Source organism: Callithrix jacchus, chromosome 11 (genome assembly GCF_049354715.1).
Source record: "Callithrix jacchus isolate 240 chromosome 11, calJac240_pri, whole genome shotgun sequence".
Taxonomy (NCBI): Eukaryota; Metazoa; Chordata; class Mammalia; order Primates; family Cebidae; genus Callithrix; species Callithrix jacchus.
The window spans coordinates 70409788-70431708 of NC_133512.1; the positions used below are offsets into that span (position 1 = coordinate 70409788).

Below are 21921 nucleotides of genomic sequence, written 5' to 3' on the forward strand. Positions count from 1 at the left end.
TGTACTGGTTTTGACATGGAATGAACAGGAGATAGAGGTCTGAGTGAATATGGAAAGGTGCAATGAAACTTGTCTTTCATACCACTCAGGCCAGTCTCTCTGGGCTTCTTCCAAGGAGTCTAGCTTCCTACCTAGGCTGAAGAGATGTGCATGAGAAGTAGTCATCATAGCTATGGAGTGGAAGATGGTGGTTACAGAAGGGTATGGATTCCTTAGGTAAAACTAGATGTTGTCAGGGCTATCTGAAGCAAAGGATAGAAGAGGGCAGGGCAGGATTATTTGCTTTGCTTTGCAAAACAAGTCAAAGAAAGACTTGTGCTTTTAATCTGCCTCTAAATCGGGACTGAATTTAAGACTGAAATCCTTAATCTGGGAAAATGCCTGTTACACATTTACGTTCTATAGTAGCATCTTTAGCATTTATAGATGTTCTTATATTTATATTTAACTCTTCATGGATATGGCTCTATGCACGTAATAAAATTTGCTTAGTATTTCTTTAAATATATAGATGTTCACATATGTACTATGAGTCCTCTTGTCCTGAAACACAAGAACTTATGCTTAAATGTGATTCTTATGTTTGATTATGCCATCCAATATCTAGCTCAGATCTAGGAGCACAGTAAAGATCAACTAACAACATTTGATTTTTAATTAACAAATCTTTTCCTAATAAGTGATGTCAATAATGTTGGAAGTTGTTTCTACCACTCAAACATTAAACTCAACACAAAACATACGTTTTTTTAAAAAAAAAAAAATAGAAAATTAAGCATATTAAGGGCATGCTTCAAAATTACTGATTTTTATTTACTTGTTTTTATAAAATTATAGTAATTACTCGAAAAACAACGGAAATAATTTTAATTTCAATAGGGTAAGATGTTCCTATATTTACAATTAGGTTTTCTACTTGACAAAAGTCAGAAGACATTTTGGGTCTAAATTTACTAAAGGAATTCTATTATGTTGGGATATTTAACATTTCATATCCTGTGATATATTTCGGTTTCACAAAAGTCTATACAAAGAGATAACAGAACAAGAAATAAAGCATTAAATTTCATTTTGACTCAAAATGTGTCTAACAATTAATATCCAGAAAACTCTACAGCTATCCACGACCTCAATTTCAATAAACAGCATGCAGAAGGAGAATTCATTGTACCATACAGATTTCATTAAATCAAGGCAACAAGGAAACAAAAATGTTCAGAAAAAAATGCCAAACTACTTATTGACCAGCAGTATAGAAACTACTACAGCAAACAGAATTTTGGCCCTGACTTATGGCAGTCCCTTTACAAAAAGCAAATTGAGGATTTTAAGAGAATGAAAACATGTAATTATATCATGCTACTACTATATCAGGTTCATTTAAAACCATGTTTTTTTAAGAAAAAAATGCCTAAAATTTTAATTAAGTCAAATTTGACAGGTCAGTTTCTACTTTCACTAGTTCTATATTAAAACATTATCATTCAAATCAAAATGTATAATTTTTACATGTATAAGCATTACTTTTTTCAATTAGTGTTAATTTTTTATAATTTTTCCATACTTAGTATTCATCTATTATAGGTCCAAGCAAACAATAAAAAGCACAGTTCAGTTTTTTAAATAATTATGCTTATAGTATCTTAAAAGGAAGCACAAGATTGACAACTGTCCTTTGTCACTGAAGGGTAATTTTCAGCCTTTGAAAAGCCTCTTGATAACCAGGGTAACTCTGAAACTTTTTAATAAGTCACAAGTAAACTATTATTGCTGAAATTATACATAATATATTGCATGATTGATATGTGGAACATGAATACTCATGCAGCAAATGGGAAGAAAGCCAGAAACAGCAAAGTCATACCATTTTCTCTCATTTCCCATGTCGAGTTTGTGAAGTCTTTTTTGTTGTTCTGGAAAATCTCACACTTCTGATTTTACTCACCTATGTTCCTCTTTTCACTCTTCTCCCCTTCTTCTCCTCTTTCATCCTCTACTTCCTTCTCTCCTCATTTCACACTACCCTGCTCTGCACTGCACTGTGCTGTGCTTCTGTCTTCCCTCCCTTTCTGCTCCTGTCCACACCTCATGACTGGGACTTTTTCAAGAGGCTTCTACTGAAAAGGCTTTTTTTATTCAAACCCACACAGTCAGAATAATTATTTGCCTCAATGAACAGTTTTGATAATGCCGTCTAAAAATATCTTTAATAGCGACTGCAGTTAAAATACAAAACGTAAAACAACTAAAGTTCACAGTTTTGAGAGCCCTTAATATCGTGACCTAGCCTATCTTACAAGCCTGACTTCCAGCCAGGGATCTCTCACTGAACTCTCTAGCCACCATGGACTGCCTACTCTTATTTTCTGAATATGCCCCACAATGCCTTGGTTACACCTTTGCCTGTGTGATTTTCTCTGCCTGTACCAAGTTGCCCAAGTAGAACCCAATGAGGTAAGTTTTAGCTATGTTCACTGCCACTGTCAGGAAATAAGTCAAGCAATCAGATATTAAATAACTCACCTTTGTTCAGGTAGCAAGAGGATTTAAATGGGAAATTAACCAGGTGTGCCAAAAAAAAAAAAAAAAAGAAAGAAAAGGATACCTTAATTCATCCAATGCGCCTACCATGTGTCAATAATTGCATACTGGGAATATAAATGAGATGGATTTGATTATTCCTTTAACAGAAGTGTTCTTTTTAAAAATAAATATGATAGATTTAAACTAGAGTCTTCATAGACTTTCCTAGGGACATCATAAAGCAGAAATAACTAACCTCTGCTATTTTGGTCAAGAAACAATCTCTTTTAAAAAGCGATTTGCTGACTTCAACAATGATTGAACTAATTTACACTCCCAACAACAGTGTAAAAGTGTTTCTATTTCTCCACGTTCTCTCCAGCATCTGTTGTCTCTAGATTTTTTAATTGCATTTTAGGTTTTGGGGTACATGTGCAGAACATGCAAGATAGTTACATAGGTACACACGTGGCAGTGTGATTTGCTGCCTTCCTCCCCTTCACCCACATCTGGCATTTCTCCCCATGCTATCCCTCCCCAGATCCCCTCCCCCACTGTCCCTCCCCTATTCCCTCCAATAGACCCCATTGTGTAGTGCTCCTCTCCCTGTGTCCATATGTTCTCATTCTTCATCACCTGCCTATGAGTGAAAATATGTGGTATTTCATTTTCTGTTCTTATGTCAGTTTGCTGAGAATGATGTTTTCCAGATTCATCCATGTCCCTACAAAGGACACAAACTCATCATTTTTGATTGCTGCATAATATTCCATGGTGTATAGGTGCCACATATTCCCAGTCCAGTCTATCATCAATGGGCATTTGAGTTGGTTCCAGGTCTTTGCTATTGTAAACAGTGCTGCAATGAACATTCGTGTGCATGTGTCCTTATAGTAGAACGATTTGTAGTCCTTTGGATATATACCCAGTAATGGGATTGCTGGGTCAAATGGAATTTCTATTTCTAGGTCCTTGAGGAATCACCACACTGTCTTCCACAATGGTTGAACTAATTTACACTCCTACCAGAAGTGTAAAAGTGTTCCTATTTCTCCACATCCTCTCCAGCATCTGTTGTCTCCAGATTTTTTAATGATCGCCATTCTAACTGGCATGAGATGGTATCTCAGTGTAGTTTTGATTTGCATTTCTCTAATGACCAGTGATGATGGCAATTTTTATATGTTTGTTGGCCTCATGTATGTCTTCTTTTGTAAAGTGTCTGTTCATATCCTTTGCCCACTTTTGAATGGGCTTGTTTTTTTCTTGTAAATCTGTTTTAGTTCTTTGTAAATTCTGGATATCAGCCCTTTGTCAGATGGGTAGATTACAAAAATGTTTTCCCATTCTGTTGGTTGCTGATTCACTCTAGTGACTGTTTCCTTTGCTGTGCAGAAGCTGTGGAGTTTGATTAGGTCTCATTTGTCTCTTTTGGCTTTTGTTGCCAATGCTTTTGGTGGTTTGGTAATGAAGTCCTTGCCTACTCATATGTCCTGAATGGTTTTGCCTAGATTTTATTCTAGGGTTTTTATGGTGCCAAATCTTATGTTTAAGTCTTTAATCCATCTGAAGTTAATTTTAGTGTAAGGTGTCAGGAAGGGGTCCAGTTTCTGCTTTCTGCACATGGCTAGCCAGTTTTCCCAACACCATTTATTAAACAGGGAATCCTTTCCCCATTGCTTTTGTCAGGTTTATCAAAGACTGTATGGTGGTAGATATGTTGTGTTGCCTCTGATGCCTCTGTTCTGTTCCATTGGTCTATATCTCTGTTTTGGTACCAGTACCATGCTGTTTTGATTACTGTAGGCTTGTGGTATAGTTTGAAGTCCAGTAGTGTGATGCCTCCCGCTATGTTTTTTTTGCTTAGAGTTGACTTGGCTATGCGGGCTCTCTTTTGGTTCCATATGAAGTTCAAGATGGTTTTTTCCAGTTCTGTGAAGTAAGTCAATGGTAGCTTGATGGGGATAGCATTGATTCTGTAAATTACTTTGGGCAGTATGGCCATTTTCATGATATTGATTCTTCCTAACCATGAACATGGAATGTTCTCCATCTGTTTGTGTCCTCTCTTATTTCGCTGAGCAGTGGTTTGTAGTTTTCCTTGAAGATGTCCCTTACGTTCCTTGTTAATTGTATTCCTAGGTATTTTATTCTCTTTGTAGCAACTGTGAATGGCAGTTCGTTCTTGATTTGGCTCTCTTCAAGTGTGTTATTGGTGTATTGGAATGCTTGTGATTTTGGCACACTGATTTTATATCCTGTGTCTCCAGATTTTCTAATGATCACCATTCTAACTGGCATAAGATGGTATCCCAATGTGGTTTTGCTTCACATTTCTCTCCTGTGATTATGAGCATTTTTTCATGTTTGTTGGCCTCATATATGTCTTCTTTTGTAAAGTGTCTGTTCATGTCCTTCACACACTTTTAAATGGGTTTTTTTCTTGTAAAACTTAGATTCTGGATATTAGCCCTTTGTCAGATGAGGAGATTGCAAAACTTTTTTCCCATTTTGTTGGTTGCCAGTTCACTCTAATAATTGTTTCTTTTGCTGAACAGAAACTCTGGAGTTTAATTAGATCCCATTTGTCTATTTTGGCTTTTGTTGCCAATGCTTTTGGTGTTTTAGTCATGAAGCCCTTGCTATGCCTATGTCCTGAATGGTTTTATCTAGGTTTTCTTCTAGGATTTTTATGGTGTTAGGTCTTACATTTAAGTCTTTAATCTATTAGGACCCAAAAATAGAAATTCCATTTGACCCAGCAATCCCATTATTGGGTATACATATCCAATAAATATTATAAAGACACATGCACACGTATGTTTATTGCAGCACTGTTTACAATAGCAAAGACCTGGAACCAACCCAAATGCCCACTGATGATAGACTGGACAAGGAAAATGTCACACATCTACACCATGGAATAGTATGCAGCCATTAAAAACAATGAGTTTGTGTCCTTCGTAGGGACATGGATGAATCTGGAAACCATCATTCTCAGCAAACTGACACAAGAACAGAAAATCAAACACTGCATGTTCTCATTCATAGACAGGTGTTGAACAATTAGAATACATGGACACAGGGAGGGGAGCATCACACAGTGGAGTCTGTTGCAGGGGTAGGGGAGTTAGGGAGGTTGGGGAGTGATAACATGGGAGAAATGCCAGATATAGGTGACAGGGGGATGGAGGAAGCAAACCACCTTGCCATTTATGTACCTATGCAACAATCTTGCATGATCTGCACATGTACCCCAAAACCTAAATTATAATTTAAAAAAATTATATATATGTATAATATATATAACTGACTCACTGAAACCCAAAAGGATGAGTTTGCCATCTGAAGAGGAGGAGGGTGCACTGTTCTACACACATACGAAAGCCTGGAGATGACAGAAAGAAGGATCTAGTCACAAAACTGAGTGCATCATGGCTGGAGCTTTCTGTGAGAGAGCAGATCTACTGAGAAATGAGCTAGGGCCTGAAGATAGGTTAGGGGTTGGGATTGTATTATAGAATCAATGAGAAGGTATAATAACAAAGGATTTAGGCATGAGAGTAAGATAATCATTTTTATGTTCCAGAGATATTCCTTTGGCTGTCCTGAGGAAACCTATCTATTCACCAAAAGATCTACCAAGGCTTATATGATAAATAACAATGACTTACTATTTGAGCTTCACACTTGTATATACAGTCTTTGCAATGTGCCTAGAATCTAAAATTACAAGACTTTTTAACATATATTTTTCCAAAGATATGATTTAGAAGCAAAGGAATATATTTGGGATTAACATATACAGGAAATAAAAATGATCTGGTTTATTTAACCAATACTCCAACTGAATAAACTGATAATTATATAGAAGATTAATAAAAATTATGGACAATTCAGATGGCATCTCAATATTAAACACATACAAGGAATACACTTATAAGTTATATATGTTGTATTAGGTAAAATGTGCCCTGCAAATGTGACTTTTGGTGCATATTATAATGAAGTGTCTTTAATCAAAGAGAATATTGGAATAAACCATTATTTAATTTACTTACATGGTATCAACTAAGCTCAGTTCTCAAGATAATCATTAATAGAAATCAGTTCTGTCTTACACACAGGCATCTAACCTCCTAAAATTTAATATGTATAATTGTTATGGCAAATTGTTGCCATTTTCTAATAAGAAGTTAAGCTGAACCTTCCCAGAAATGGTTTCAGTTCTGCCACAAGACTGAAGTTTAGTTAAGAATAAACGAGGCTAGTCATTGGAAGCCTGGCATATATGTCTCCTTCACTGCAGAAGATGAGTACTCAGAAAACAGCCTTTGTCTGTTCAAAGGCAGATCCAGATTTCATGGAACCTTTTAAGAAAAAGAACAAAATTATGAATACAATCTTTGATATTAAAGTAAATACTTATTTATACTAAGAAGGCAGAGCACAAATAAACTTAACTAAGGTACCACCAACATTACAAGATCTAGAATAAAAAAGACAGGATATTGATTAACTCCTTGACATACCTCTATATTATTCGCCTGCAAACATTTTTATTGGCTTTTCATGGGACATTGATTTCATGATACAATTTTCTATCAAGACAGTAGAAAGCTAATTTATTCTATTTTCCAGTGTGGTTAAATAATTACTGATTGTTGGGATTTGTAAGGTATGTGTCATAATTTACATATAGATATTTGTTTTACTGTTTACAACACTCTGCCAACACAGGAATACTGGTAAATTACATTTTGTGCAATTCTCGTTGTAAAATAAAAAAAAAATGCATGGTTCTTTTCTAATTTTATCCTCTCCATTTTTCTGTATACATTCTCCATGCATTTCTTTAATACAATCATTTTGAAAAGCCATCAAAAAGAGAACTATTTCTCTACTTGAAATGTTGACATATATGAATGTTAAAATAATTTTCCACAAACGAGCTTCTGATTGTGTACATCTTAAACTCTGTTACTTTCACTCCTAATACTCCCATTATTTCCAGTGCTTGACACTATAGTGTATGCCTACGTAATGACTGGACCTTTGGGCTTATATTTTTGTGTCACTAAGCCAGAATGAGTCAGCAAATGGGTGGCAGAAATCTTCCTGTCATTACACATGAATAACCAAAAATAATTTAACTTTTAAAGTAGTGATTACAAATGCCATAGCACACTAAACTCAAGTGTTCTAAATCAAATTCACTTTGGCCAGATCAAAAAAAATGCTCATTACTAGCCAATGTGAAATACATGTAATAGAAGTCACACAGGAAAGTGATTACAAAGACATACAACCATATGAATATATTGTAAGTGATCCTCTGAAGCCTTAGTTGCATCCCTCTACAATATATGAAAACTTTACGAGAATGTCCCCCCCAGCTCTGATTTGAGAATAATTACTTTTTCCTTTATACTTCAGGAAGTGGCAAGCTGTCCCCTTCTCAACATACACAGACATACACACACACACGCTCCTGCTATTACTAGCTCTAGAGTGTTATGCAATCTCTTGTGGTTGTTTAAAAAAAAATTCCTTAAACTGAGACAGCCTCAATGTTTTAGCTTCTTCCATAAATGGACCAGAGCCAAGAAGAGTAAAATGAAACTGGAGACTTAACCAATCAGAAACTGTCAACTAACCACTCCTCCTTTCTACTCTAGTCTACACTCAAGTCTTTCCACTCTACCCCAATCCAATACATTTTTTTTCCCTCTGCCTTCCACTTAAAAGCTCACTGCCCACACTGGGAAAGTAGAACTCTCTGAACCCCTTCTGGTTCTGACAGCTCCCAGATTTGCAAATCTTCATTTGCACAAATAAACTGTTGAATTTATTTTGTCTTATGTTTTTCTTTAAATATGGTTTTACCACATATGCTCATTCTTCTTAAATTGTTCCTTTATTTAAAAATATTTAAATGTAAAACATAAAATAAATATGAAATAAAAATTTTAAAAATTTTTCTCATTTAACCATTTGGATTCTATTATATTTTGCTGCAAGGAATTTGATATAGCCTTTTATTAATTAATTCATAACTTAAATGTACATTTCTTACCAAGTTCTTTCCCAACCACTCGTTAACACCATTTTTTTCTTTCATAGGCTTCACTTAATTTTTGTCACAGCACTTATTCAAATTAGAATTATTTATTTATTTATTAACCAGTAATGTCTGGTTCCAAATGGTGTCCTCTATATAAATAGGTGCTAAATAAGTCGTTAGAGTAAAACTGTTACTGGTGCCCCTGGCTTATTTAAATCTCTCAGGATAGAAATCAAGAAAGATTACCAGACACAGCAGCAAAGAGAAAGAAAAAGCTTTAGCTTGTGTGCAAGAAAGTCAGCATCACATAAGGAATAGGAGGGGGTGTATAGGAAGGGTTTCTCTAGCACTTGCACAGTGGCTTTACACGCTTTTTCATACACGGCATGTAACAGCGTTTTGAATTTCTACCCCTGGGTGTGACTTCTAGTACTAAAAAGAGTAAGGAGTCATTATAAGTTGAAATTTAAGTCTAATTGCATGTGTAGGACCCTGGGGAAGTCCGTAGGCCCCTAAGGCAGGGACCTGTGGTTAATAGCTTCTTGGGTCTTTTGTTGCTGATTGGGTAAAAGTTAGGTAAGCTACACTTGAGTAAGGGACGTTTGCTCTTTTTCTATAAACCACATCAAAACATAAACCAGTCAGCCTGTCTATCTTAAAACCATCCAGTAAGATACACTCACCCAGCCCTTATTACCAAATAAGATGAAGTTAAGTTTCAGCCTTTGGAGGGATGGGTAGAGATGGAAGCAAGGGTACGATGTAAGACTAGCTATGGGGAATCAACAGGCAGTCCTATCTCACAAAAGAGGTCTCTCAATCTTCCCACAACGTCTCCCAGCCTGTTCTCCTTGGACCAGCCAAAATAATGCACAGTATATAACCACAAGATTATAAAAATCATTATTACTGTTCCAGACGTTCTACTCCAGTGACAATCAGTTCAACAGATACTTAAGGAGGATGCATACCTATTCTCTATTTGCGAGACAGGATTTTTTGGATCTCAATTACTACATTACATCAGGGTTTAATTATATTGCATGAATGAGTGACTGAACTCAAGTCTATGTCTTTTTCTATTACTTGAAATATAACAAATATTTATCTTTAAAATAATCCATGAGAATATATAATAATTCTTAATAAGTGAATTTATACTATCACAGTGTTTTAAGGGAAATAAAATCATTTTACTTTGTAAATGGAAAATCAACTATCAAATGTTGTAAATTATTTGCTTTTTATGTGAAATCATGTTTAACATATTGGGAATTATATGTCCCAAAAGTAACTGGAAAATCCAATTACTTTTTCTATTTTTGCACATGTCTTTTTATAAATTTTAAAATGCAAGTTTACAGCTATTAATTTATTTGAACATAAAGCTCTTAGGAGGTAAGTCTACTAATATGGTAAGTGACTCAATCAACATTCCTTCTGGCTCTTTTCTACCTTATTTCCTATATTTTAAGCTACTTATACCAAGAAGGTAGTATCTTTTTAGACTTCCTTACATCTAGCAAATGATAGGTGTCACAATTCTTAAGGCAAATATACAGAAGTTTCTGGGATTTCCGAAATGTGTTTCTTGATCCAAGTTCCTTCTCTTCCGTCTCCATTACTTTTGCTTCCCGACTGGGATGTAGACATAAAGGTTGGAGATTCCAAAGCAGTAATGTTAGAACTATAAAGAAGAGGCTCACAGGAACAGAAAAACCAAATACTGCGTGTTCTTACTCATAAGTGGGAGTTGAACAATGAAAACACATGGACACAGGGAGGGTAACAAAACACACCAGGGCCTCTAGGGGAGTAGGAGGGTGAGGGGTGGGGAAGCATTAGGACAAATACCTAATGCCTGTGGGGTTTAAAACCTAGACAACGAGTTGATAGGTCAGCAAACCACAATGCCACACTTATACCTATGTAACAAACCTGCACATTCCTGTACATGTATCCCAGAACTTAAAGTTAAATAAAAATAAAAAATAAAGAAAAAAGCTCACAACATCACAATACTTTGGCCCTGAAATCTATCGGATGACAAATCAAGGCCAACAGCTTCCTACTTCTTGGCATCTTTTTGCACGGTAACAAAATTTATTTAATCCTCACTTTAGGATAACAGTTTTATGGTATTTACAGCCAAAAACAATCAACAAATAGTATAGTGACACAAGAATATTATTTAATTGATGAGTAAACTGACATTCAATGGTACTTGAACAAGTTTACTCACAGAATAAGGGTTATAGCCTGCACTCAAATTAGGATGTTAAAATGAAAAGTATTTCTATTCACTAAGAGTTTTAATATAGGGGAGAAATAAAGCTTGCATTTAAACTAATATATTGAAAGATGTGATAATTTATTAGGCTGGGTGATTTAATAGTAAAAATAGCTAGTAACTATTTTTAAATAGCTAGTTACTATTTTGAATAGTACTATATACCATTCACTTTTCTAGCTGTCTTACATAAAATAACTCATTTTATTCTCTGCATAACTCTTATTATATGAGTGCTATATTATGCACAGCTTACAGGGGAGAATATTGAGGGCATGAGAGTTTAAACGGTTTTAAGTAACTTGTTATAAGTGATATAGTCAATAAGTTACAGAGCTAGCATTTGGACTCGGGCAGTCTGACTCCAGCAACTATACTCTTAGCCATTGCCTCACACTATTTCTCATGCTGCAATTACTTCAGTCTTATAATCAATCCATGAAGTAGATCTTTTCATTCCAATTTTTAAGATAAGGTAAATGAAACTTAAATAGTTATTACAAAAAGAATTCTGAAATGCAATAAATAGAGGAAAATATTAATACTTACATAGTGCTTAATATGTGTTAGGCACTATTCCAAATAATTTACATATATTAACTTAATAACAAAATAACAATCTGATGAGGGTGGAACCATTTATTATCTCCATTTCATAGAAAATAAAACTCAATCACAAGAAATTTGAGAAACTTGCCCAAAGGGACATAGCCAGTAAGTGGTATTTATGAGATTCTAACCAGGCAAACTGTCTCCAATGTTTGGCTCTTAAGTGCTTTAATAACAAAGTACATGACCTTCTACTCTACTACATAAATAGTAAATGCTAGTAAAATTTATGGAAGAGACAGAGAATATTTGTTGAATTGTCAAACAAAGCTTCATGAAAGGGAAAATTTAATCTGAACAAACCTCGAAGGGAGAATAAAGTAATTAGCATAAAGACATAAAATTGAGATTCAAAAATTATCTAAAAGAAGAAAATATGGGACTATAAGGTCAAGTAGAAGAGCAATGGCTTTCAAGGAGATAAGTCATATCTTAAAATCCAATAGATTAACTTTTCAATTTAATAATTAAAAAATATTCAAAGTCAACTTGTCCTACCTTCACCTATACTTGTTTAATTCTTGATTATTACCATTTTATTGAATTTAACTATTTGACAATTGATGCTCTGACTAGCAGTTCCTAGGCCCCATGAAAATAAAATTTTAAAGGTATCGTTTCTGCCTTCAAAGAAATTGTCATTTTCTACATTTTTATGTCACAAAACTCTCACCAGCTGTCATGTTCATCATCTCTTCTTCAATCTTTGGATCTGACTGATTTCAAAACATTAACAAATAATTCAACAGATCAGTTCAATCATCATTTATCACACAACTCCTATGTGCTAGGATTGCAGAAGCTCAATGGGGGAGAGGCACGTAAACAAGTAATTATATTACAATGTGGTAATGAAACAGTAGGGTCCACACCTGGCATCAACAAAGAGGGTCATGATGAAGGAGATGAAGTGTCAACTGGGCATTTAGGAGATAGCCTCAAAAACTAATATTTAATTGGATACTGTGCTAAGTGGTGATAACACAGCACTGAGAAATTCAGATCTAATCACTCTCCTTCCAATGCTGAAAGGCCAACAGAATTAATACAATTCTTTTAGAAAGTTGCTGGAGGGTAAAGAAATAGAGGATTAAAGGAAGAAAGGAATGAAAGAACAAGGGAGAGGTCATGGCAAAGAATTCAGGAAACCACAGAATGTATTCAAGCCCCAAAACTAACTGGAAAAGAGGGAGAAGCTACAAGAAGAAAGAGCCAAATGAAAAGAGAAGACAGGGATTAATCACAGCACTTGAATCCAATAAGTTTTATAGTTAAAGGTCAGATATCCAGATAAATCTGGAAAGAACAACAATCAGTGAATATCAGAGGTGACTAAAAAGGCACAATGAATTGATGATTGAGGTATTAATCTTAGAGGGTGACAGTTTAGGTCTTCTAGCCATGCCTTACCAAGTTAAAGTAGATGTTTTTCTTGGTACCCATGAAGTGAAAGTTAGACTCTATAGGAATGATGGTGTATTTCACTTTATAAAATTGTTTGTGACTTAATACTATGCAAATTGAACCTTATTTGAATTACTCTTAAGAAATTTGCAATAGAGAACTATGGTTCTGTGAATTGACTGTAAAGCAAGGAACCATTTCCAATCAGAATGACTTCTTAATACTTTTTAGTAAACGTGAAAGTCATGTGGGAGTCTTTTGCTGATGATTTAGTAAGCTTTTTTGTTTTATAACGTACAATGTTAAACCCTGTATGGGAATCTATGACTCTAAGATGTACTCTGAAATTTCTTGTCAAGATGGTTTTTTAGGTTTAGGTTTTAAGGAGCCCCACCTTTGCTTCATATACATAGCAGTGACAGATAAAATACAAAATAAATAAGCCAAACATATTATAATAAGACTAAAAAGAAAGATTTCCATAAATAAACACAAAACCATCATATCAGCTTGTGAGTTTACTAAACATTAGTTAGAAGCAAGTAGAGATGACTGGAAAGTCTATTCTCCCTGTAACAGAAAGCAAAAATACTCCATAGGCAACAGAAGAAATTAACCAGACTCAATGCCTAAGAGCAGGATCTAGGCCAGAGGACCTTTCCACTCATTCTCCTGAATAAAAGGCAAAAGATATTGCTATTATATTACCTAGAGTTCTGGTTTATATAAAGCTATATACCTAAGAAAGAAAAAAATATGTAAACTTTCTCGACCAGCAACTGAGCCAATCTACCCAGTGGTTCAGTATCTGGATGTCATTTCAGGAGAGAGTTCTGCTGTCAGTGTAGGTATGTAAGCCCCTGCAGAGCAACCCTACAGCTGATATATTGAACAAAGTACAAAAACAATTGCCAGAGGATACTAAGTTGTAAATAAAATCAGGCAGAGCGTAGAGGAGTCAAAACTTTGAGAGGCAATCAAAACGGTGTTCATTTTGTTTTGATCTTTCCTGCTGAGAGGAACTTTAAGAAATGCTTCTTGGGAGGCAGCATGACTTACTTGCTTTGGGACAAGCAACCTAGTACCAGACAGGGTAGGAGAAAAAGTGATCTAGATAGGTTGATATGGAGAAAATAACAGATCTGGGAAGCTGAGGTTGGACGCCTGTGTTTCAATGACAAAGTATAAACTATCCTGGTCAGGCATGGTGGCTCACATCTGTAATCCCAGCACTTTGGGAAGCCAAGACAGGTGAATCACTTGAGGTCAGGGGTTCAAGTCTGGCCAACATGTGAGACCCTATCTCTACTAAAATACAAAAATTAGCTGAGCGTGGTGGCACACGCCTGTGGTCTCAGCTACTCAAGAGGCTGAGGCATGAGAATCTCTTGAGCCTGGGAGGCAGAGGTTACGATAAGCCAAGATCATGTCACTGCCTGGGACACAATTTTTAAAAAATTATAAATCATTCTAAGTGAGTCTAGCCAATTTTAAAACAATAATCAAAAAGTAAGATCTGTGGGTCTGTGCTGCAATTATAAAAGGTGTGTTGAAAACATGACAATATAGAGAAAAGACTGTAAGATAAGAAAAATTCAAGATAAGACAAAACCAATATTACATGCAAAATATATGATCAGAAAGCTTAAAAAGAAAAACAAAATACAACATATTGGAAATACATTGTTGAAAGATGCATCAACTGAAATAAAATCCAAATGAAAGACAATTGAGTTGCAGGAGTAAGACAATAGTAAAGAAATATTCTGAAATAAAGAAATATCTAAACAAAACCAAAAAATTAATAGATATAATATATGGAATCTAGAAACCAGGATCCAGCCCATGAAAACTAGCTATTCCCAAAGTCAGGTCGGAATATTTCACAATTGTTGTCTAAAGTCCCACTCAGTTCAAGTATGAGAGTATAAACTTCCTGCAAAAAATCTGAAGTATCCATCTCAGATCAAGGAATCTTGTTCTTACTCTTATATACCACACCAGCCTATGACACTGTCCTGTTGAAAGAGCAGAGCAAATGCAAACCACAATATTGAGCCACATCACTTTTGTATCATTCCCTGGATTTTGGTTCAATTTATTGTGAATAATCTCTTAAATCCTGTAAAATGATAATTTCCTTTTTAGGATCTGCCTAGTTTTGTTTGTTTGAGTTAAATTCTCCTAAAATGTTGGCTTGTGCATTGTATGCTGCACAGTCTTTGGATCCTAGACACTGCACTCTAGCTTTGGCCCTGTGCCGCCTTCTCATTCTCTGGGGGCAGGAGACCCCTACAGTCTGCAGATGGTTTTATTTGTGCCAGGCCTGAAGCAGTATTTGAAAACAGCAATTCCCAATCCCCACCATAGCTTTCCACAGCGCACTTCTCCCCAAGAGTTGTATGCCCAACTGCCCCACATATTGCATCCCCCTGACAGAGATGTTTTGGGACATGCATGGGATGTCTGGGATGTCTTTGAACACAAAAGTTGCCTCATCTGCCCTGTGGCTACTACTCTCCCCACCTGCTAGGGAAACTGTTCTTCAACTCTCATGACTAGGTCTACAGCAGCTAAAAACAAGGAAAGAGCCCCTACCTCTGTGTATCCTCCACTGAGAACCTAGTGGCTTTGTTGCATGCTCTGCCTAGAAGTTCTACATTCAAAGGCACAACATAAAATAAATACATAAGGTCATGAATGGTTATGACCTAAAACAGTGCCGAGGAGCTGCAGTCCCTTCTGCACACCAAAATAACAGAAACAAGAGAGGCACAAAAAATGATAGAAAAATTAAAGGCACAATGTTTAATCTATGGTAAACTGGATAAATTTTTTTAAATGAATTACTTTTCAACAGACTTATCCAATGTGTGTATGTTTATGTGTATATATACACACATGTATACACTTATCCAATGTGTATGTGTGTGTATGTGTATATATACACACATATATACACTTATCCTATGTGTGTGTGTGTATATATGTGTATACACACACACGTGTGTGTGTGCGTGTGTGTGTATACACACAGTTGCGCAGTGGCTCATGCCTGTAATCCCAGCACTTTGGGAGGCTGAAGTGGGCGGACCACCTGAGATCAAGAGTTTGAGACCAGCATGGTCAACATGATGAAACCTCGTATCTTCTAAAAACACCAACAAAATTAGCTGGGCATGGTGGCATGCACCTGTAATCCCAGCTACTTGGGAGGCTGAGGCAGAAGAACCCAGAAACCGCAGGTTACAGTGAGCTGAGATTGTGCCACTGCACTCCAGCCTGGGCAACAGAGCAACTGAGTAATACTCCATCTTGAAACAAATAAATAAATAATAAAAAGCATGAAAAAAACTAAAAAGCACTCTCAAGTGTACAGATAAATATTTCAAAGCTTCATTATATTATAACCTGCACACATACATGCATCCAAGCAAGCAACTAAATCTAAATAGAGAACATAATTGAGTTCATATTTTCTACCCATAGTTAAATAAATAGTTAATAACAAAAGGTATTTCAACCAACTACACTGTTTTAAAAACACTGTCAAAATATCCATGTTATCAAAAAGAAAATTTAGAAAAATAATAAATGGCGTGGAGAGTAGCCAAAAATATACTCAGAGAGAAAAAGCAATCATTAGTTTTTAAGTATTAAGAAATCTATAATGCCAATTAAATTAATTAAAAATAAAATTGTCAAGAAAATTTTGGAAAGGTGAGAAGGCCAAAACAATAGCAATGTAAATAGAATTAAATAAAATTAAAAGTGCCAGCTAAGTAAAGTTTGTAAAAAGAAATCTGAGGACTAGTATTTTGACCACAAAGTAATATTGACTAAATTAACAAAAAGTCAATCATAGCAATAAGGCAGAAAATATGGAGACACGGAAATACTTATAGCTTTATCCAGGTAACAGATAATTTTTGGATACATTTTACCTAGGAACATTTATGAAGTACAAGTCTTAAAAGATTACAGAAAGCCATATAAAATAATGAATGCTACATAAAACCAGTGCTTCTTAAATATTTTATCAGTACAGTGAAGCTTATGCCTAAGTTCTTTCAAAAATTTAAGGAGCTGATTATTTTATAGAATTTGTTTCAAAATATCCATATATAGTAAAATGTCAATTTTTTTTTATTAAACAAACATTTGCTGCCTGTGAGTCAGATCATTTTAGGCCTGTATATACATCTGTGAATAAAATTGACAAAATGTCTGTTACCAGGATCGCCTCTCATACATACAAATTCTCCCTTTCTATGGTCCTCAGTTAGAAGGAGGGATTCCATCCTCTGAACTGACTCATGCCCACTCCAGGGCACTTGTGTTGCCATCAGACAATGGGCTGCATTCAAGTCCCCATTTACTCAGAGAGGGGCACACTGGCACAACCTCAGCTTCCCTTCTGTGGAGGAGGATGATGACAAATGCATACATCAACAAAATAGTTTCTGACTGAGACCCTTGACGGAAAAGTTTATTTTACTAAGAACAAAATTTTAACTGGTATACAGACAAGGTATTTTAAGGAATCTAAAATAAAACAGGATACATCAATTATAAAACTATTACCATAAATAAGGCTGTCATAAACTTGGAAGTAACAGTAAAGATAAAAGGATATGAGAGAGGCCAGGTGCGGTGGCTCCCGCCTGTAAACTCAGCCCGCTAAGGCGGGCGATCGTGACGTCAGGAGTTTGAGAACAGCCTGGCCAACATAGTGAAACCCCGTCTCTTACTAAAAATACAAAAATTAGCCCAGTGTGGTGACGGGTACCTGTGGTCCCAGCTACTCAGGAGGCTGAGGCGGGTAAACCGTTTGAACCCGGGAGGCGGAGGTTGCAGTGAGCCGAGAGCGCGCCACTGCACTGGAGCCTGGGTAACAGGGTGGGACTCCGCTCAAAAAAAAAAAAAAAAACACCCCACCTGTGCTCTCAAAACAGAACAGTGGATAAGAAATCCCCGCACTCTTTTATGTTCCAGTAAATGACTTACCGCAAAGAAACATTACTCCTTATATACTTCAGAAAAAGACTCTCTAACCCGGCGCGGTGGCTTACGGCTGTAAACCCAGCACTTCAGAAGGCCGAGGCGGGCGGAGAACAGCCGGACCAAGATGGCGAAACGCGTCTCTACTAAAAATACAAAAAAGTACCCGGATGTGGCGGGGCCGCCTGTAATACCAGCTACTCCAGCTACTCAGGCGGCTGAGGCGAGAGAATTGCTTCAACCTGTGCGGCGGAGGTTGGCAGTAAGCCAAGACCGTGCCACTGCACTCCAGCCTGGGCGATAAAGAGAGGCTCTCTTAAAAAAAAGAAAGTCTCTCTTTTTTCAGTCTCTCTCTCTCTTAAAAAAAAAATAAAAGTCAAAAGAAAAAGACTCCCTTTCCTCTCATTCTCATGACTTCCCAAAGATGCACAAACGACTCCCTTGCGACAAGGCTAAGCACATATCTTCCCTCTTCTGCCTGAACCTGCTGAAAAGGCCAAACACAGATCCTGTTTCACCTCCAGCCATCTCTCTGTTCCTTATCTTCCCAGTGATTAGCTAAGATTAGAATTTAACTGTCTAGACACAGAGATAAACCTGTCCTATTCAGCTGACTGAGACTTTCCCTGATTGCAAACCAATCTCAACTGAAACTTGTCTGCTCCTTCCAATGAAAGTCTAAGGCAAAACTACCCAACTGAGACAGTTTGGATCTTTGCATCTGTTGCAATAGCCTAAATAAAATCAGACTCCTTATCTATGCAGTTTTTGTCTTTGACACAGCAAACAGGTAAAATATTAGGCCATGGGCCTGAATATGGCCAACTAAAGACAGACTTAAGAAGAAAAAGGTATCCAAGATGAGCTCGCAGAATGTGAATAATTAGACATCAAGCGCGCACGCACACACACACAAAGATTGAGAAGGAATGACTAGAAAAATATACAGAAAACCCGGGAATGTACAAAAGTAAAAGAGAAGGAAGATGTAAGAAACCAGGAGTTGTTAACTGTACTGAATCCTTTGGAACTATCAAGTGAAATGAGGATAAAGGTGGCCATTGGATTTGGATTGATGGAGATACTTAGTAATACAGTAGTCCTCTCTTATCTGCAGTTTCACTTTCCATGGTTGCAGTTACCCAAGGTCAACACAGTCCAGAAATATTAAATGGAAAATTCCAAATATAAACAATTTATAAGTTTTAAATTGCATGGAGGCGTTTTGAGTAGCATGATAAAATCCCTTGCTGTACCACTCTCTCATGCCCGGAACATGAATCATTCCTTTGTCCATGGTATTCACCTTGCACACACTATTGGACCATTAGTCTTTTAGTCTATCTTAGTCATAGGTTGATTATTGTAGTATCACAGTGCTATGGTCGGGTAACACTTATCTTCCTTAATAATGGCCCTAAAGCACAAGAGTAGTGATATTGGCATATGGTTTTAATTGTTCCATTTTATTTATTGTTGTTAATCTCTTATTGTGACTTATTTATAAATTTAACTTCATCATAGGTATGTACAGGAAAAAACAGCATTGTATACAGAGGGTTTGGTACTATGTATAGTTTTCAGGCATCCGTTGGGGGCACTGGAGCATATTCTCTACAGGAGAGACATTTTTATTCACAAGATCAGCTGCTTTTAAACAGTGGTGACAGCAGAAAGTTGAAGAGTAAAAGGAAAGAGACAAGAATTGCAGATAATCATCTTAGAAAGATTGGATAACATTGATACGGGACAGTATTTAGAGGAGAATCTGAGGTGAAAAATATGTTTTGTTTTGTTTTGTTTTCCTGAGATAGGAGATACTAGAAAAGACGTGATACAAGAGAAAGGGGTGACTACAAAAACAAAGACTTTGGGAAAATATTATAATAAAAATAGTAAATTTATATTGTGTTCTTAATATGACCCAGGAACTATACTTTGTCCTTTTCATCTGTTATTCTTAGTTTTTCTCATTTATCAACATTTCTCTATTAGAGAAAAATAGGACAGAGAGTTTAAGTAAGTTGATCATGATTTAAATTTCAGCACACTGCCTCCAGAGTCCATAAGTATAATCATTATGCTAAAAATGCCTCTCTGTATACCTTAAAGCTACAGAGAATGCATCAATTAAGATATACGTATTTAATACATTTCTAAGAAAATTAAAACGTAAGCAACTTTGATTTATGTCAACAATTTATTTAACGTCTTCTAAAAGTTTAAGCCATTGCAGTAACATTTGAGCCAGAAATAATAGAAATGAATATCAGAAAGCATCAAAATTTTATTTTCACAGACAAAATTATTATATTGCTAGAAAATTCAAAATAACTTGAAAATCAGAAATTAACTGAGTAGTTTATAAATTGTGGATACAAAAATGAATAATAATAATCTTCCAATAATTAATATTGGTAAAGAATCTGTTGGAAAACATAATCTACTGTTCATAATGACAAACAAAACAAAAAATCATTGGAAGATGTTAATGAAGAATATATTGCACTATAAAAACACCTACAAAAAATTCTATTTTGAAACTGGACGATCTACGTTAAGTACTGACATACAATGACAATATTATTGAAATAGCTATGCTTTTCAAGTAAAAGTGCAATTTCAGCATAATTTTTTATTTTTAATTTAAAAACATACTCTTGTCAATATAACTTAAAGCAAAATTATGCATTTAAGTTTGGAAAGTTTTAAAATAATATTAACATACAATGAAAAAATAAACGTGGAAGACAGGCTTAGAAAATTTTGAAAAGGAAAAAGTGAGATTAATGGGGGACTATATCTCTTAGATAGAAAATAAGTCATGGAATTACAGTAAATAAAATATAGGCAGATTAATAAAGTATATTTCAGTTGGCAGGACATATGGCCATCTATAACTTCAGGAGGGTAAGAAACTATAACTTTTGTATGTCTAGAAGTAGAGGGCAAATGAATTTTGGTGAAAATAGTAATGTCAGCTGCACATATATATATTTTCGATTCTGTCATATCAGTAAACAACTAAATACACATCAGAACAATGAGATGTCTATGTTTATATTTCAAGTGTTAAACAGTAAAAATAAATTAACCAGTGTTGTCGAGAAATAAGTAAAATGAACTTTGACAAACACTGTTAATGTGGGTAAACATTGACAAAAACATTTTAGGAAATTTAGAAAACCTTTAAAGAAGTCTTAAAAGTCCAGTAATTTTCAATATATTCTACTTCTGGGAATTTATTCTACAAACATTAACAGAAAAAATAATCAGAACACTATTTTTTAAAAGTGTACTCTGGGAACAACCTAAATATTCCAAATCAAGGAAATGGTTAAACACATTAATGTATAACAACAGTGTAGACTGTTATGCCTGAAAGTGGAAACAAAAATAATTTTTATTGTGGGGAAATAGGTGGGCCGTAACTTTTAAGTGAAAAGTAAGACATCAAATATTATATATAATATTTAATCTACCTTAAGATATGTTTTCTTAGGGAAAACAAATGGAAGGTAATATTTATGAATATTAATGATGTTTCTCTCAAGTAATGAAACTATAATTTATATTCTCATACATGTCAGTATTAATTTTTCTTATAATTTATATGGTACATGGACTGCATTTATAATTATAATAAAACTAGTTTTAGAAAACAACTTATACAAGTTAAAGTTAAATCAAAGCTATCATATTTCATTCAAGCCAATATCATCCATTAATCCACGATAATATGGAAGTTCTCTATTTCTTGGACATCAGAATACTACATTGTAATTCTAAAATATTCCAGTTATGAAATATAAACTATGTCTTTACTATATTTTCAGATTTGAAAATGTCATTGTTGCTACAAATTGTAAATTAAATGATGAATAAATAAATATTAATGTGATGATATGAACATGTGTTAGACTGGACCTAGCCAGGTCAAATACATATGAAAATTAAATGTGTATTTTAAATTAAAATTGTGGTGCTCAATTTCCAAAAGGATTTAATTTTAAATGTAACTATACATCCA

At 35.2% G+C, this 21921-nt stretch overlaps 1 long non-coding RNA gene across 2 annotated transcripts in view; it reads right to left on the bottom strand.

Annotated features, from left to right (window-relative positions):
* Nucleotides 1–18039, bottom strand: part of LOC118143697 (uncharacterized) — a 294611-nt gene extending 276572 nt beyond the window's left edge. For both annotated transcript variants that reach the window (XR_013524047.1, XR_004728032.3), the window contains exon 1: nt 17898–18039. This is a non-coding gene — a long non-coding RNA (uncharacterized LOC118143697). The remainder of the gene's footprint in view (nt 1–17897) is intronic.
* Nucleotides 18040–21921: the final 3882 nt, after the last annotated feature.